The following is an 18,815-nucleotide window of genomic DNA, read 5'->3' as shown; positions in this document are numbered from 1 at the left end:
GCTCAGTTCCTGGGAAGTCATGGAGCAAAGAATCAGGGAAACTGTTTCTAAACAATTTAAAGACAGAAGATGACTGATGGTAGTTGGTGTGGATTCGTGAAAGGAGTAAATATGATGCTTGACTACCTGGTAGCCTTACTGAAAGGCTATGAAAGGATGATCGGGAAGGTAGATGATGGGAGAACAGTGGATGTTATTTTTCTTGATTTTAGTAAGATTTTATGTAGTCTCCAAGTTACATCATCTAGAATAACTTAAGTGCTGACTAGAAAAGTGAGCTGTGGATTGAAAACTAGCTGAACTGCTGACCTTAGCTGATTTTGTCAACAGCATCGAGTCCAGCTGGAGACCAGTTGGTATTACCAAGGGTCAATACCAGGATCAATACTGTCTAATATTTTCATTGATGGCTTAGGTTATAAAATGAGAGTAGACCTACTGCAAGTTTGCAAATAATACAAGATTGAGAAGGAGAGTTGATACAACAGATGTTTGGGCTGCTATTTAGAGGGACTTGAAACTAGTGGAGAAATGGGACTGTCTACTACTCTAAATATTGTGGCCCTTCTCATACCTAGTAGTAGAAATGCAGAATTCCAAGTTTTTCCAATGTGTCCTTGTTAAGTTGGGTCAAATGATTCCTTTGTTCTGGAGGTATGAATATCTTCTTTCTGTCTGATGTATTAAGTTTCAGTTAGAGAGATTTGGTAGTGAAAATGGTACGCTGAATTCAACAGTGCAACACTTTATTTTTTTTTTTAAATGTTGCTTGAAATCTATGTGCTAAGTCTGTTGGCACTGAATTATTGGCACTGAAAACAGCATAATTTGAAAAGGAGTTTTAAATGTTCCTATGTTGCTTACAGGGTAATTTGCTTTTTCTCTTGAAGTTGAATTTACTCTGTGAAACTGACTGGTAATAGTAAATTTTTTTTTTTAAATGTTATTACTTCAATCATTGAGACTGATAATTGATACTGATTATACACTGGAAATTGGATGAAATGTTTATTTGTATATAGTGACTTTTCATAAACAAAACTGCAGACAAAGTATAGAAAGCAATCTATTCAAAACTTTTGAATATGAAGATAAAAAGTGGATGCATTTTTTTTAAAGCAAAAAGATTTTCTTCTCTAACCAATATATTGAAATTTGCCTTTGCAAGCAAAAGAAAGATCTTAACTATCTTGAAGGTCTTCAAAATCACACTGGGAAAGTTGCTGAATAATCAGGACAGTTGTATAGAACAATGTTAGTGGCTTGTTCCTGCTCTGTAAGCAAAGCAGCATCTTGCAAACTGCTCTTGTTTCAAGAAAGATCATGTGGAAGATTTACCTTGCTGTTAAAGCTCTTTTTGATGACAACCAACCTACAAGAAATTGTCACTGATGAAAACTCGTATAATACAATCCCTGGTATAGTACTGAAATATATACAGATAATGAAAATTAACCTCTACCAGTGGTCCTGGAAAGATAGTATGAAATCGAGTAAACTGTATAAAGACAAATGGGTTAGATAACTTGTCTGTTTTGATCGCACGTGAACTGTAGCTAATTCTACTTTAGTTTGTTTCTGATTTAAGCTGAGGAATGCAGTTAATCAATTTGCTTACTCAGTGGATCTGCAGTGTTTTTTGTGCTTACTGATACTCCTGACCACAACATTATTGCCCTATATTTCTCTGTGTACTGAACTTAATATATCTGAGAGAAGTGATTTAAGCAATTCTGACATTTCACATAGCTTATTGTTGCTTCTCTGAGACAAAAATCCTAAGCTCTTAAATCATTATCTAAAGTTTGAGCCCATACATAGACTCATGGAGCTGCTTCTTTCCTTCTGCTTCACAAATTTTGCTTCTTCAATGATTTTAACACATGCACTCATCCAACTACTTTAGTCAAAGTAAATGTTCCAGCACTATCTTCTTCCTGTCTCCTTTCTGCTAAAGCTTCAACTGATCACACACACACAAAAAGAGATCTGTAGCATGCATTTTTGGCCTTACATCATTTTTATTTACACATAAGACTTGGGATTTAACTTGAAAAGCTTCTTTAGATATGCTTGTTTTTCCTCTAATAGGAGCTCGAGCAATTGGCAGAAAGTTTAGAAGATGCAGAATGATTTTTTTTCAATGGATAACTATAAAGTAATGTTAATAAAAGGCGGTAATTGTGTTTGCAAGATTTTTTTTAGGGATATAGAAAGGCTTTGTATGATATCCATGAGCATTTCTGGACATCATAGAGTACAGGCTTTTTCTTTACTTACATTGTAAGAATGCCTAGATGCCTGCTGTCAGCATTTTGAGAACTATATATGTACACACGAGAAATATATCAATGCTAGGATTAGCGTTCAGCTCGTAAAAGAAACCTCAAGTAGACCCCATTTTCTAGGTATAAAGTAACAATTTCTAAATAGAGAAAATATTGCTGACAGTTAATATGACAAAAAGTGTATTTATTACAAAAGGTGCATACATAATTACCAGATCTAAAACTTGAGTTCTATCTATTTGTGCTGTGAAAAATTATTTATTCTGAGGAGGCCTCTGAAAGACTTTGACTAGGGAAGAATAGATCTCTTTAGCCAAAAAGTGAAAATGAAGATTAAAACTTAATTTAGTTATGAAAAAAACAAAGTGAGAAATGTAGAATCATTGTTACTGGGAGTGCTGGTAGTGAATTCTCTCTTTAGATTGCCTAACATTTTCCATTATGTTATAAATTTGTAATACCTTTTTTTTTTTTTTCTTCCTTTCTTCCTTTCTTCCTTTCTTCCTTTCTTCCTTTCTTCCTTTCTTCCTTTCTTCCTTTCTTCCTTTCTTCCTTTCTTCCTTTCTTCCTTTCTTCCTTTCTTCCTTTCTTCCTTTCTTCCTTTCTTCCTTTCTTCCTTTCTTCCTTTCTTCCTTTCTTCCTTTCTTTTTTCCTGATGCTTCTTACAGGGTAAAAGAGGAGAAAGAGGTTGAAAAAAAGCTATTTAATTTCTTCTTTCTATTCTTCCATACTGATCATGGGACGCCTTTTCTTATCTTCCTCTCTAATGAGGCAACCTTTCAAGCAAATATAATTTTGATTCTGGAGTCATGTTCTCAGATACTACCTTTGTGGTTGCCCATGTGAATTTTATTCTATTTCTTTGAATCTCTGTATTACAATACAGTTGGTAATTAAATGATCATGCTATTCTTATTTAAGATTTGCATATTGTTTAGTAGCTGAGATATTTACCTAAGGGAAAAGAATAAAGTTTTATGAGGAACGTTTTCAGTAAGGTATTATTTTTAATGCAGCATTTAAAATAAAGCAAAGAAAGAAAAATAAATTCAACAGAATTTTATTCTGTTTAAAATACAAGTGCTAAAGGAAGAGAATGTTTGAAGAAAATAACTGTAATATTTTAGGAAAAATACAGCTCAGTTGGAAGGTTTACTGCTTTCCAAAAGAAAAATAGACTAGACGTGTGGGGACCTGATCTGGTGAGAATATCATTTTGCATAACTTATTTGCTTCTTTGTCAGTATTAGAATTGTGTAGAATATTTTCACAGAGTAATGGGAAAATGTGGGAAGCGGAAGATGCGAAGTTAGGGAGACCTGTTGGATTCATAGAAAGAATTGGAGAAATGGAGAAGTAATACTGAGAATAAAGATAAAAGAAATATCAGTGAGTGAGCATTTAAAGAAAAGCTGTGATTTAGGATAATTTATCACTGTGAAAATTTACAGGTAGTCAGTCATTATATAAAGTATCAGAAGCTTAAATTTTTAGTAAATATAAATAGTAAATGCTAATAATTAAAAATAATATGAATTTCTTGAAAGAATATACAGATTCACATAAACTATAATGCTTCTATGCTATTTTTTAAAATCAGTGTTCAAAGAAATTTTTGGAGAAGCGTAGTCAGTTTTTTTTCTAAAAATCCAAAGCTTCAAAGTGTAGGATACTGAGACTGCAAATGTTAAGACTGTAGAATTCTCAGAAGGTATGAGTGTGAGTGTTGGTTTATAGCACTTGAATATTCAACTTCAAGGATCGATATTAGAGTTTATGAATATTGAATGTAAGTAAAGCAGTGGATAAGTGATTATGATTCCAAATTTTATGCTTACACAATCATGTAAGATCCACTAGTTACAATGAAAAAATCCTATGAAATGTCTAATGGCATCTAAGCAGAGAAAACAGAGAAAGAGCCAGGTGTGGTAGGAGACAATGGTTTTGCTAATTTACATTTGCCTCTGTTTTTGATGCAGATGCAGTGAAGGTTGAAGAATGCATGTATATATATATACATATATATTTTTTTCTGTTACGCAGCCCAAAATGTGAATAATAAATCATTTATGACATTGACCTGAAAATACATCACAACATTATTTTATTCAGCCTTTAGTATCTATTGTGAACTTTGAGGGAAATAATGGCCCTAAAAATGGTATGGATCTATGTAAATAAATTCTATGCAAAAATGCTTGACAAGAGCTCTGTCCTTAGAGGGCATAACAATTGAATAAGTGAGATTATTTAAAAATAAACAACTATTAGGTAACTTCTGTGACACTGGTTTTATAGACTGCTGCTGATACTGCAATGACTTGTGTATTTTAAATTAAACCAGTTTAGGATAATTTCTTTTTCTACTGTTCAAAACCATTAAGTTAGCGTAATTATCACAGTAGGGAGCAAGATATAGTAAGAATGCCTGGACTCACTTTCTCTAGAAGGAATAAATGGCAAATAGAAGAACTCCAACCAATTCTAATACAGAATCCACAGATTCTGAAGAAAGAACATTTTAATAGGATCAATTTAATATTATACCTCGTGGCATAATCACTAGGATATATCTTAACAATATCATGCACAATACAGACATAAATAACAAATATGTGTGTGTGTATATATATATATATATATATACAGTATATAAAGTACAAGACTCTGTGTTTCTTTGCATTGTCCACATGAAGGTATCAGAGACTTACAAATGTTAAATGAAAATATACTGGCTGAAGTCTGCAGGATTTTAATCTGTACCTGACAATCTTGTCCTCAAGATTTCAGTTTATTCCCTTTTATTTATTCTCATATAACAAACAATCCTAAACACTATTATATGTTACAATTTCTGATAAAGCACTTTATGGCTTTCCAAATGTCATTACAAATGACTAGATGTGCTTAATTTCTGTACCAGCAGACAAGATGTGCAGTGTGTTGTTTAAGGGAAACAGTGAAAGATTTCCACCCAAAGTGCACCACAAAAAATTTGCACCTTTTTATTTATATTCTGTTGTCATTCTCAAACCTCTATATGGTTCACAGCACTGTATAATGAATACCTCTCCAATAGGACATTAATTGATGGGGCAGAGATCAATTACATCTTCTGTCTACTGTTACCAGAGTCTTACTGAAAGGAGCTATTCTGAGGTGCTTTCAGTGCTTTCTGTGGGAGAGAAGATTTAGTCGCATATATGCCTGATGTTACATTTTATATCAAATGAACAATTAACAGATATGAATAGGAGAGTTTTTAAAGGTGAAGAACATATCTAACAGTAAGACTGTAATTTTTTCAGAGTTCTTTTTCTATGAGGTTTTCAGCACATGTTGTCAGATTGAAAACAAAAGATAATACTTGGCCATATTTTTTTAGAAATCTCAGATAGGATGAATCTCTTGTGTCTAGGAGAGAAAGCTAAAATGATGAAAATGATGGAGCTGAGACAGACCTGCTAATATGAGATGTGCATGGAAAGGAACCTGTACCTGATAATGCAGTCTGAACTAGAGAAAGTAAAACAGTTGATGATGGACGTCCATCTACGCAACAAACTGTGTGAACTTTGTGAAGATCTGAGAGTAAGCACTGTCTGGATAATGTTGATTTCTTTTTTAATCCCCCTCAAAGCAAATGTTGGTTGAACACTGGTTGAATATTACTCAGTTGAAAGTCTCACTGATGAACAGGTGGTTAAGACCTGCTTGTCAACTAGTAGCTTTAGCTTAACAATATTTAGCTTAACAATATTTTAGCTTAACAATACAAGTCCTTTGCTAACAGTATCAGGGAGCTAGATATTGGAAAGAGGTGATCTTTTGAAACTTCTAATTTCTACTGCTTAGAGGAGTGAAGCTAGAAAAGCAAGTGTTCTCCTAAATCAGTCTTCAAATCATATATTAAGAGAAAAAACAAAACAACAAAAAAATTCACTGTATTGATTTTTCAGTATAGTAAATCTCTAGCACCGGAAAAAGAGAAGAATTGTAGGAATGAGTTTCTTCAAAGGTTTGATCATGAGGAACACAGAGAGGAAATACAGAAGTATCAGTTGTCATCATTTCTAGGCTATATTTGCCTAAGATCTTTAAGGGCTACTGGGATGGGTAGATAATGTGCTGTTTCATTTAGCTGTGATAAGTTAAAGTGACACAGTTCTACATGATAAACAGTCTGACTGTCATGGTCTGGCCTGATGTGCTTCTGTGAGGAAGTGCTAATTTTGTTCATTTATGAGGAATGACAAAACACGTTTAAGAGAAAGGCAGCGAGGACTCAAATGTGGATATATAGTTCCTCTAAGTCTTCAGACAAAACAGAATAGAATTCACAATACACTTATTTATTGATTTTGATCTGCAGTTAATTGATAGAATACTTTTGTCCTGCAGTATGCCCATTAAAGAAAACACAATTGCAAAGTAGGAAATGAAACAGATCTTCAGAATCCTTCTTTCTGGTGTTCCTTCTTGGAAGAAGTGCTAAATGATCATTCCTTTCTTCAGGTAATTCTCATACTCTAAAAATTGATCTCCTTTTTCTTTACTACAAGGCAAGCTGCTCATGCACTAGCAGAAGTAAAATAAGTGTCCACTCTGAAACACTGGAATTTGTTGAGGCTATTTATCTGGCACTTCATTTGTGTGTGTCATAGACATTTCAGTTGGCACAGCTTTTGTGATTTCACACTTCTCCTTTCTCCATATCAAATATAATTTATATTGGGAATGAAAAGACATAACAAGGCTTTATTAATCTTTTAAGTGATGAAATTCAGGATTATATTTTTAAGCGAGGCAACTCTGGGTTCTCTAATTGAAGGCACTGCATGCTAATTAGAATCACACCAATAATTCTGCAGAGGGCAACAGTTCTAATAAGGAAAATCATGGAAGCGGAACATTTCTAAACAGTGCCATTAAGTTTCTTCGAGCAGGACTGAGATAATGATATAGAAAGAAGATGGAAATAAATGTTACATTTGGTTTAGGGAAGTCCTAAGCTGTGCTATAAATAGCGTATGCATCCCTATGGACATAATGGGGAGAATCCTCTCCTCATCTTCCTCTTTCTTAGAGACATTTTACCATTTTGAGAGGCTGATATAATTGTTTAATACAGAAACAGTTGTGGAAGTAAGAAAAAATAACATTATCCTCAATATATTCATCAGAGTTTCAATTGAGAGAGCTAACTTCTTTTTCTATCCAATTTAGTTTCTTATTCATTTATTGCTTTGGAATTTGTAGGTGAATGAACACAAGCAAAATAACTTATATGTGTTGGTTCATTTAAAGTTCTAAAAGGGATTGTGTGTGTTGTTTGCTGTCCTCTAAAGATCAAACAAACCAGATAATGTGAATTTGAGTGGTGTCAAAATGCCGCTCTTGTATTATTGAAGCTAGCTACTCTTTAAAATATATTCAAGGAAAAGATAATTAGCCTCTGTCTAGAGACTACTACACAAACATCCTTCAGTGAAAAATCACTTACACTTTCAATGTATCTTGAAAGGCTTTATTAAAGCATAATACAAAATTCTCTCAGAGCACTGACACATGCCAGAGGGCAGATTAATGAGAACTGGATAGCCAAGCCACCTGCCTGATTTCTGAACTGAGAATTTGCTGGAGATTTAAGAAATTGCTGGATGAGTCAGTAATTTTTCATTGCCAGAGGTACAGAATCTTAGAATTTCTTGGACTTCCTGTGCAATATAAGGAGCAACAAGTGAAAAGCAGTCTTAGCTGCAGGGGCATTTGTACTGCTTCTGGCTGTAATGTCAACATAACTGCCTCATTTGTCACCTGATAGGGAAATTACATGTATCTCAAAGAGGAGGCAGTTGAGGGTTATGGATTCATCTTCATGGCTCTTTAGCTAGAGTTAGAAAGATTAGTATGGAAAATTACAAATAATTAAAAAATGACAAATATCATATGATCAAAACTGATGCATCACTGTTTTTTTCTGAGCTCTTAAATAGTATAGCCATACTTGTTTGAAAAGGTACACTAGTAAAACATTTGCTCTGCTGTGATTGATGGTATCATAATATATCCAACTTCAAAAACAGATAAAATAGCTTGCAGTTTTCAGCGATGCTTATTTTTCAACTTTTCAGATGTTTCTCAGATAAAATGCTATGAAAATGTTACATTTTCCCTCAGAACAGCCCTGTTTCTGTCTTGCATTTGCTCAGCTGTTCTTAGCTCTGTTGTTGATGGAAGAATTCCTTTATTTCTCTCCTAATTACAGACTAGTGCTGACTGTAAAGAAAGATTCATGCGAAGTTTATCAGACTATCCAAATCATCTGTTGTCAGTTGTGATGCAAGCTGGCTCTATATCGTTCTATGGCTGTTATGTGAAAAGGTTTGTCTGAGGAAGCACCTGCATTCCAGGTGATTTTTCTTCCTACTTTTCCTAACTAAAAGCTTGTCATTTGTAGCTGATCTTGGAAATGTTTTGACAAGCTAGCATCTAAAATCTGTCTATTACATCTGAGTGTTTATAGGGTTGTTACTTTAAGAGGAATAGCAGTAGCTATCTAGGCCTCAATCTAATTTATCTAGTGACTATCAGGTGATAGAGATGAACAGAGTTTGAAGTAGAAATATTTGGGAAGAGAAAGCTGGTGAAACTTCTCAGATGTATAGTTAAAGACACTCCTCTGAGTTTTCTATGGCAGTTTAAAATAGTGACAAATAAGAAATATTTACCTTTAAATCCTCCAATCCAAAAATAAATACCAATCTGATATTGAAAGCATTCAAACTCAAGTAGGTCATTGCTGTCCACGGGCTGGAATAGAGTGTGCTAAAGCTTTAGATTTCTAACTTAAGGAGTATTTAGGTATACCCTCACCTAAAACATCTCAAAAAAGAATTGGCTTCCTCACCCCAGCTCCTCCAAAATGATTGTATCTTTCATTGTATTTGGGGGCAGGGGGCTCATGACAGGTCTCCTAGGGCAGTAAGCATCTGACCCCTGAATCTGAAGGACCTCCTTCCTTTTCAAGATTGTCTGTTATTTGCTGCAACTGGGCTTATTCCCTTACTTTGTACCTCCTTTGAATTGAGAACTTAATGGGGAGTAGATGACATTGAGTACATTATAGGGAATTCATACAGAATTATAGGTCATTCAATCTCACTGTAGCGAAGGGCAAGAATCTTCCATTGTGCAGGCCAGATGTGTCATGCCAGAACAATTAACCTGGCTTGCTCCCACCATTTTGCTTCTCAGCGGCTCCTCAGAAGACAAGAGTCACTGGACTACAGTCAAAATTACTTGTGCTGGCAGTATATTTATTTCCTGTTATCTTGTTCTTCAATAACCTTGCTGCCGATGCTCCTCCTGTTCGTATCATATGGGGAATGACATGACAGAGTACAACTGCAGTTAAAGTGTTGGGTGCAGATTTGGCTATGTGGCATGACCACTTGATTCTCAAACTAGGGACACTCTCAATGCGCCACTAGTCGTATGCTTATTATATTATCAACATAGCATATTTTCCATCATATGATCAGTGTTGAATATGCTGATATTTTTCGAGTAACTGATATCACTTAGCCTTTGGAATGGGATGGATGGGGACACCTGAGTTTGCTTCCATCAAAGCGTATGTGACTTGTTTTCTTTAAAAATAACCCATCCTATTGTAGAATATAAGGTCTGCAGAAACTGTTTTATTCTTATATTTACTAGGAGATTTGAAGAAAGTGGCTTAGAGGAAGCAAATTTTTTACTGCATCTAGTTCAGTTCTTGCCTACAGAGCTTGTCTCAGGTCAATGCATACACAAATTAAAATTCTCAAATGTGAAAGATGGTATTTGTTTTTGGTGAGTGTTTCTCAGTTGCTCGCTGTGTCCCTTCAGGAAGTAGATGTAAAAGGAACTCTTGGAAATGACAACAGGGGAGTGGATTTATCTTTGGGGAGGAAGGAGCCTTGTCTGGGGAGCAGGTTCCAGGGCTGTAAGGTATGACAGTAGGAGAGTCTTGATGTGAGCATAGGAGGCTGCAGCCTAGAGGGACTGAGAGACGGCTCAGAGCAGACAGCAGATCTCTGAGATAACAGAATGAACTTTTTTGTGATCAGAGGAGACTAGCAAAGTTCAGTGCAGTTCAGAAAGCCACAGAGTTATCCAAAGCTATGCCTACAAGCAATGATCTGTCTCCAAGGACACAATGGGCAGAGAACAGAGTTATTTATGAGATTGTTTTACTTTCTATCTGTTTGATGCAACTGATTTGAAGTTATTTGCACTCTAAATCTGGTGGTTTTTTTTTTTATTTATTTATATAAAACTTGTCCCTTCCATTTTGTGTCTGAGGTTATCTTGCTATAGATAAAGGTCTAAGCAAATCCAAGTCAAAGCTCTAACCAATATCAGCTTCCTTCAAATCAATAATTTCTGATTATTTACTATCTTTACAGGTCTTGTCTATTGAGGACACCCTTGGCTGATCTTTGGTGTGGCTCGCTGATGGTTTTGGCATGACTGTAGAGCTAACAATAACTTCTTGATGGTGAAACCTTTGCTCTGCAGTTTCTGCTGTATTGGTGCTTCCCTTGATACCAGCACTGCATCTTGTTTCAATAGCCTTTACAGAAAATGCATCATTTTTCTTTCCTGGCTTTTGTATTACTCTTAGCCACTCTTCTACTTATGTGTGCAACTCTTCAAAGCATTTGATGACTTAGCTTGTTTGAAACATGCAATTCCTTTATTTATGGTGCAAGTAGGAAGAGATGTAAAGAACACAGTTGGGTCTGAGTGATTGTGGGCAGCAGAATTCTTCCACTACTTCACAAAATTTGCCAAGATGTGTGGGTTGTGAGAGGAAATGGAGTCTAGTGGCTTGAGGGTAGATTTCTCAGCCATCTGTGGGACTACAGAAGTATTTATATTGTGACTTAGGACTATGATGGATTTTTCCCTGCTTTCCCCAGTTCTTTTTGCTCAGCTCTGGGTTTTCTCACACTCAATCTTAGCATTCACAGACTTGCATAATGACACACAAGTGAAAAAATCTGCATGCAGTAAACTCACAGAAGTTCTTTAGATCATAACAGTATTTTGGGCTGTAGGAAATATGAGATAGTTTCTTGTTATGCAGCAGCACATCTTATCAGCTGGTGCCCTTGTTTTGTTCAACAAGTGAGAGTTCTATCCTTTTGCTGGCAGGTGGTCTCAGAACTACAAGCATTCAGCACATTTGGTCCTAGTGCTTGGGAGCTGGATTGGCATAAAGACTGCCATCTCTAATTACTAACAAATCAGAAAGTGCAGTGGGAGAATTCTTCCTGCCTTGACTTCTTTCAAGCCATGTGCTCTCCCTGAGCTGTAGCAGTGTGTACTTATTGTTTGCTGTTCTCTGCAAAGCGCCCTTCACAGGACCTTTCAAAAAAGATTCTTCCTCACCTTTAAGTATATTTTTGCAGAGCTTTTATTTTCTAAAGAAAACACACCACAAAGATAAAGAATTAAAAGTATAAAATGTCCAAAATAAGGAGAGAAAAAACAATAAGTAAATAATCAGCATTGCTTATCAATTCAGAGAGGTGGGACAAAATGAAGAGGCAGTTTTTCCCAATTATTGTCAGTCTTAAGGTTGACAAGCCTTAATCCAAGGATATAAAAGGCACATCCAAACGTTAGACGATGGTTTCCTGTTTAAGAAGGAGTTGGATGATGTTATGAGGACTTCACAACTGCTGTCTTTTTCCATCGTGGCCAGAATACTTGGTGCTTGTGAATGTTATGTGGGTATGAAAGAGTGAGTCTAAAATAATGAATGAGTCAAATCTATGAGAGAATGACTGAGAGTGAAATAAGTTTTGATAAGATTTCTCTTTCTTTCCTCTGTGTTCTCTCATTGAGTTTATTCACACTAGTTGTGTAACACCAGTGCCAAAAGTTCATTTCAGAAGCATAAAACCATTTTTACACTGTAATAGTATCACTGATATTATGACATTTAGGGGAGGCAGGAGAAGAAGCTCATAATATTTGAATATTTGGTATGTGTAAAACAAAACTGAAGAATGAGGAAGGGGGAGGACAGCATTATTAGTCCTTTCTTTGGCATGTCAGTAGCTAGTTAAGGAGGTCCTGTCACAATTCATTCAGCAGTAAAATTATGTATTCTGTTGAGAGGTGACTGCTTCTATTAACAGCAATTACAGTCAAGGAAGTTCATTTCTGAGAAGTGGTGCTGCATTTCCAAAATTGCATTGTTGCAGTTATTTGCATTGTTTCTGTATCTTTAATTTTCATTGTTTGCAATGTTTCTCACCTTGAATGTAATATTAGACTGTAACGTAGAATCCAGTTTCCAGTTTGCTTTTGGGTCAAATACTGGTAGAAAGTAGATCATTCATAGCCTTTGATCACTCTTGCTACTGTGGCTCTCATTGTGTTTTATCTGTGTGCAAAAATGAGACATACCAACACTCACAAACTGAAGTGAGATGCGGGATGGAGTGGAAAATACAAACATCTAGAATCACTGTCCTAGGCTGATGAATTTCCCCTTAGCACAGAATGAAGAACACTGTTGTGGTGCTCAACGCTGGGTTTATGAAATGCTGTGTGCTCTTTGCTATGTCACAGACCCCTCTGTGCCAAGGGGAATTTTGCCTGCTATGAGACATAAATACTGAGGTTACCATCTGCTTATTTCTGCTTCCGACTGAAGGAAAGGGCTGCCATTTTTCATATTAAGTAGATCTGCAGCCAATATTTATTTTTAATATCTTTACTAAAAGAAGAGAAAATTATCCTAATAATTATTCTAGAGGCTTTGTGCCCATGAGTGATCCAGGAAAAGCTGTCAGGCTGTGCAACCCTGAAATAAATAATATTTGTGCAATAGAGTTTTCTGCATTTGGAAAGGTGACAATGCAGACTCTTCCTGAGTATTATGGTACTGTGAATGCTCTGATGTTTTTCTGTAGGCTAGTGGTGTCCTCAAAATATTAGTCACAGGCGCTCGTGTAGTATCTTCTAGTATGTAGGATGCTTATAACTGCTTCCTGGTATAATGCATCTGTGTTTTCTCCATATGGTCATTTGCACCCTCTTTGCAGAGATTTAGAACACAAGCACATAAGTGTTTTTTATTCTATAGTGTTGCATCTTGGCTGTGCGGAAGCCCTAGCTATTAAAGGTGTAGAGCAGTACACAAAGGGTCTGTCTAAATCAAAGTCACTCTCACCAGCTCAGAGAGACGTGAGTCTCCACTGAAGAGTCTCCACTGAAGTATCGGTAGCCTTCAATTCAATACAAGACCAAATACTCTTTAGATAATGATGGGGAGTGCTTGCAAAGTGAAATGCTGGATAGTCCTGATACGTGTTTCAGGAAAGAGCTAGAGAAATTGTACCTCTCAGCACAAAACTAAACCACTATTTCTGGCCAGAGAACGGGAGAGCTTGATTTGCATTGCCAGTTGTAAAAATCCAAGATTCATCAGAATATCAAGGTTTCTGTGTGCTCCATCAGCCCTTTGAATCTTTTGAGATTTCTCTGCTATTTATAATACATATCTTAGTCATTAGATTGTGGAGGCTGTGTTCTAATGCCTTTTAAAGCTGGAAAGTCAGTGGAAATATTACAATTAACATGACAACAGTTATTTTAAAACTAACCTTCTGTCAACAAAAAGCCCTCAGAGCTGCTATTTTGCTTGTTGGCTGTCATGCCTCTTGTCCCAGGGGAACCATCTCTGGCTGATTGTGCTGTGACACTGACAGCTTTTTGCTGCAGGGAATCTTCACTTATTTTCCCCAGGTAAAGAAAAAGCAATATTATGTCATTTAAGCTGTTTTGGAGAACAGGCACAGTAAGAAAGGCAAACCTAAAAATGCAAATGCATGGAAGTGGAACTATGTGGCTCTCAGTATTAACAAGTAGCTGTGAGATGCCTGGATTCTATTTCTGGCTCTGTCGTTTTCTCATACCATTATGAACTAGTAAATTAACCTTGTTCAGTGACTGCAGCACCATTTAGAAAATGGGAATGGTAATGCTTAGCACCACGAAGGGGCAGTGTAATTCTTTGCTAATTAATATTTATATAGTGACAGATTCTCCATTGCTCTGCACCTTTGCAGTAATTTACATCTGTGCAAAATGAAGACAAAGTGGCCGAAAAATGCAGCTGTGTTATATGAACTCTACTAGTGTGAAGGACTATGCCAGGATTACAGCAGTGGAGAGTCTGTCTTAATTTTCAAGATATTTTTGCCTGTGGGTATAGATCTCTTAGTTCAATAGTGGAAGTATCTGTAATATTTTCAAGTGCCTCCTTCTTAGACCATAGCAGATGAAAAGGTTAGTGTGCTGTTAATTAAGATACAAACTTACAGGATACTAGTTACTTCACTAGTTACATATATTTGTGCCCTTGTTACACTGTAAGGTAGCATATCTGCCAGTGAAAAAAGGAATACACCATATTTGAATTACAGTAGGTGTGCAAAAAGTCATACTGTAGCATAACTTGTAGCCATAACTCCTTGATACCTGTCTTACATTTTGATAAGTTTAGTGGTTACATGTATTTCTCTTGCAGCAATAATGAGTTTTAGGGATGATGAGGAGCACAGGAGTTCAGTGATTCAAGAGAAATGTTGGTATTTGATCCTTTACCATGTTACTTCTTATAAAAGAAGCCTTTGGAGGTGAGGATACCAGTAGTTTTTTCCTCCTAGAAATTTAAGTGTCCCTGACAAGTTAAAAGAAACAATACTTGCTCATGATTCTCTGCTAGGCAGACTAGAAGACAGCAGGACAATCTGCCATCTTATTTAATTAATGAAAATGAATCAAGGACACAGGTAACAGAAGAGTCATCAGGTTATCACAGGGAGGTGTCCTTTTTGTCGTAGCTAGAAGACCTTGCCACACCTCTTTTCGTGGGCTGACTGTAATCAGTGCCTCTTTGCTGTGCTCAGATTGGCTTTTCTTACAACTAAACGTAAAACTTTTCTTGAACTCTTACTGCATGACATATTCTAGGCTGTAAAGGAATGAATACGGAATACCAGCAGTTTTGGGATTGGTCAGTTATTATTTACTAGCCTGTGTTTCTACTGTTCTCGTAGACTGAAGAGAGAATGTGACTGCAGTTTTATTCCTACTCAGTTTAGATTTCATTTGCAAAATCATGGGAAGAATTTTTTTTCACTTTTTATCCTCTTGTCCTTCTCAACATTTTGTTTTCCGTGCAGCAGTGGCCAGAATCTTGTATATTTGTTAGTCACAAAATTTGGTGCAGATTCTTATTTCTTCTTTGATTATGTGCCTGTCACCAAGAGTCTAGCTATCTGTTCAGAATACTTTGTGATTAATCATGCTCTTCTTATCATCCACTTCAGTTTTAGAGTATCAGATAATATTCCTCCTTACTGAGAGTTAAAGGATTCCCAATAAATAGAAACTGTAACAGTTTGGAATCTAGACAGTGTGGTGTCCATTAATTAAAGTGATGGGAAACTAACTATTCAGTGAGCAGTTTGTCTCTACAAGATTATCACATTAAAATACTCTTTACAGGGTAAGAAAAACACTAGATGAGGTGATATGATATAAGCGTAAGCATGACAAGGAAGTATGAGCTGATAATAAATGAATGCCCTACCTTGAAGGCTTTGTGATTATTTCCCATCTGCTGTTTCTGCACAAAAAGAAAAGTGTTTTCTTTTGACATCTGTTCTGTGTTTGTGTTTGCTCCTGGAACACATAATATAATTGAAACAATCCTACTCATCCGTCATAAAGAAAAGAACAGTGGCCTGCATCCTGTTCAGTCTATCTTCTGGAGCTCCCACAGTGTGAGTTGTAGTTCCTTGTCCAGCCTGGAGCTCAAGAAACAGAATTTTTACTGCTTGTCTGAGGAGGCTCTTCTACAGCCTGAAACCATGGATAAATGGGTATTTTTTATTTCGGAGATGAACCAGTTAGAAAATAGCACATTACTCTCTCAATATCCTTTAGTATTATTAGTAACGAGAAGGGAAAATTGAGTGGACTTGGGTGGCAGGAAGAAAGGAGCTAAAATCTGTTTTCTTGCCTTGTTTGTTCTATAAATTTTCTGAAGATTTGGATCTTTGCATTGTTTCCCCCACCTTGATATTTAGGCTCTACAGGAATATCTCCTTATTTTGTAAGGCTGCAAGACACAAGGGCATAAAAAATCTGAGACTTCCAGTTCCCTTTATATGTTGATGGGCATATTATGTTTGTATATTATGTACTCATTATACATATTTTGAAAAGACAGCAGATCAATGATCAAAAGTGATCTGTCAATGAGTTAATATAAATGTCAGCAGTTGATTTACATCAAACAGTCTTCTACCAAGGCAAGTTTTTAGGTCTTGAGCAAAGTGACATTACTGTGAATTCCCCTGTTGAAATGCAGGTTTATCCTAATGACCGAATTACCGTGGTTTAGCAAGTTACTATTGTGCCTGATTTGAGTACTGTTTATGAGTGCGCTCTTAGCATGTGAAAAGCAAATTTGATTTAGTTTAGTCAGCAATGAAGGAATCTTACACTGAATCAGATTTCCTCATGTTGAGAACAAAATAAGGGTAAATACACAGTGTTGTTCAGTTGAATCATAGTAGCCTGTTAGAACAAAGCAAAGTGACTGTGTACATCAGTCCTTACTCTGGTTGGAGGAGTAGATCACATAGAGAAGTGGAAAGCGTGTGATATAATACCTGATATAAGACTTGAATTTCAGGACATTGTTGTTTAGTTTCTGTTTTTTTGAAGCATGATAACAAAAAATCATTTCCAAGTCTTCACCTTAGTTTCTCCAGATGTTGTCACCGGATAATAATTCTGAGCTGCTCTTGAAAGACATTTTTATATCTTCTGATTAAAGGTCAAATTTAAAGCCTTCTATAAAGAGAAATTCATTCAGTCTTTGTTATGTACCAGATTTCTCATGAATAGGTGCCTTAACGGAGAAAAATCTTCTGTATTGTTAAGTAGCTGACTAAACATAAAATGACTCCTTAGTGTGGCTAAAATCAGACACTTTTGTTTAGAGAATGAAACTTTTTTGTAAAGGTAAAATTGACCCCTATATGACAAGTTAGTGTGAGATTTGCACATCAATTTGACTTTGTTCAGATTTATTTTTTGCAGCATAGTGACTTCCCAAAAACATGGCTAATCATTCAGTTTGTGTTTCTTCAACCTGAACTAAAATTCACAGGTGGTATTCTGTTCTTCTTTAGTCACAATGTTAAAACTCCAGTCAAAACTAAGATTCCTTCACAGGAAGGGAGGTAACGTGAATGTCAGACACAGATGCTTCTCTATCATCCTTTGGGTAAGAGCAGATATCATGCGTGCAACTTGTTCCTGTTTTCATAGGGTGTTTAGAGAAAACTGGACCACTTCTTCAACTGCACATCCTGTAACATAATTCCTGAGAGAAGGAAGATCACAGATCTGTGAGGGGCAGTTGGAGCTGAAAACAGTCATTCCGTGATGTCTTTGGCAGTAGGTGGCACAGTCCTCTGACTTTTGTATGGGCAATATTTCCATTACGTATTGAATTCTTCTTGTGGCTGAGGACTGTTGGCCTTGCATTTGCCCTGAATGTGGCAACATTTAGCATGGTCACTGAACACCTTACAGATAGGAAGAGAGACTTTGAATGGGCTACCCTGCGTAGCTAGGGAGCAGCACAGATCAGATGCCTTTGGAATAAGACTATTATCTGAAATTAAAAGGGGGAACAGCAAAATGAAAACTTAGGGGGAAAGATTTAATTTAGGAGTAATCACTGGAACTTCAAACAAGTCATATATTTTCCCTTTAAGTGTCTCTAACTTTAAATCCAATTTTGTAAGTTGGAATTGACTGTATAAATTATACTTACACATTTCAATATAATTTATATCAATTCGTTGAAGTTTTTATGTTTACAATAGAAATTAACTTTAATGTGAAACACAGCCTTAACAAAAACATTATTTAGCAAGTCCACAGTCTGCTGAGATCTGCTGTAACAAGGATAATATTGTTTCAGCTGCTACATTCAGCTTACTCATGGACTAAGTAAGTTTCTCACACTTTAAGAAATTGAGAGAAATATGAATTGGAGGTAAAAGTATATGAGTTCGTACAAGCCTCTTGGGGGACATTCAACGTCTTTATTGTGTCTCATTATCCCACAGTGAGCTATTTCAGGAGTTAAGCTGGTTAGACAAAAAAATAGAAGGGTTCAGATTTCTTCTTCAGAAAATATCTGAAGAATTTTACAGGGGCTCGGATGATCAGTGCTGGCAAGTGGGAGAAAAGCGAACACATGACAGAAAGTGAAGGAGACACCATTCCTTTTAGCAGTAACACTAAATTTGATTGCTTTAGTCACAAAACCACCAGTGGCTGAACAAAGTTACTGCAGTTTTATTCACTGAAGTCAAAGTATTTTTAAACTGAACACACACTGGTGAATAAAATTCCTTTGAAGTTTTC

At 36.1% G+C, this 18,815-nt stretch overlaps 1 long non-coding RNA gene across 1 annotated transcript in view; it reads left to right on the top strand.

Moving 5' to 3' along the window:
- LOC116229141 (uncharacterized) overlaps positions 1 to 18,815 on the top strand; it is a 99,717-nt gene that overhangs the window by 12,838 nt on the left and 68,064 nt on the right. The window contains exons 3-4 of the long non-coding RNA XR_016466834.1: positions 5,710 to 5,882; positions 6,693 to 6,806. This is a non-coding gene — a long non-coding RNA (uncharacterized LOC116229141). The remainder of the gene's footprint in view (positions 1 to 5,709; positions 5,883 to 6,692; positions 6,807 to 18,815) is intronic.

Source organism: Phasianus colchicus, chromosome 5, assembly GCF_987193195.1.
Source record: "Phasianus colchicus chromosome 5, bPhaCol1.hap1.1, whole genome shotgun sequence".
Classification (NCBI taxonomy): domain Eukaryota; kingdom Metazoa; phylum Chordata; class Aves; order Galliformes; family Phasianidae; genus Phasianus; species Phasianus colchicus.
This window is presented reverse-complemented; position numbering and strand designations above follow the sequence as displayed.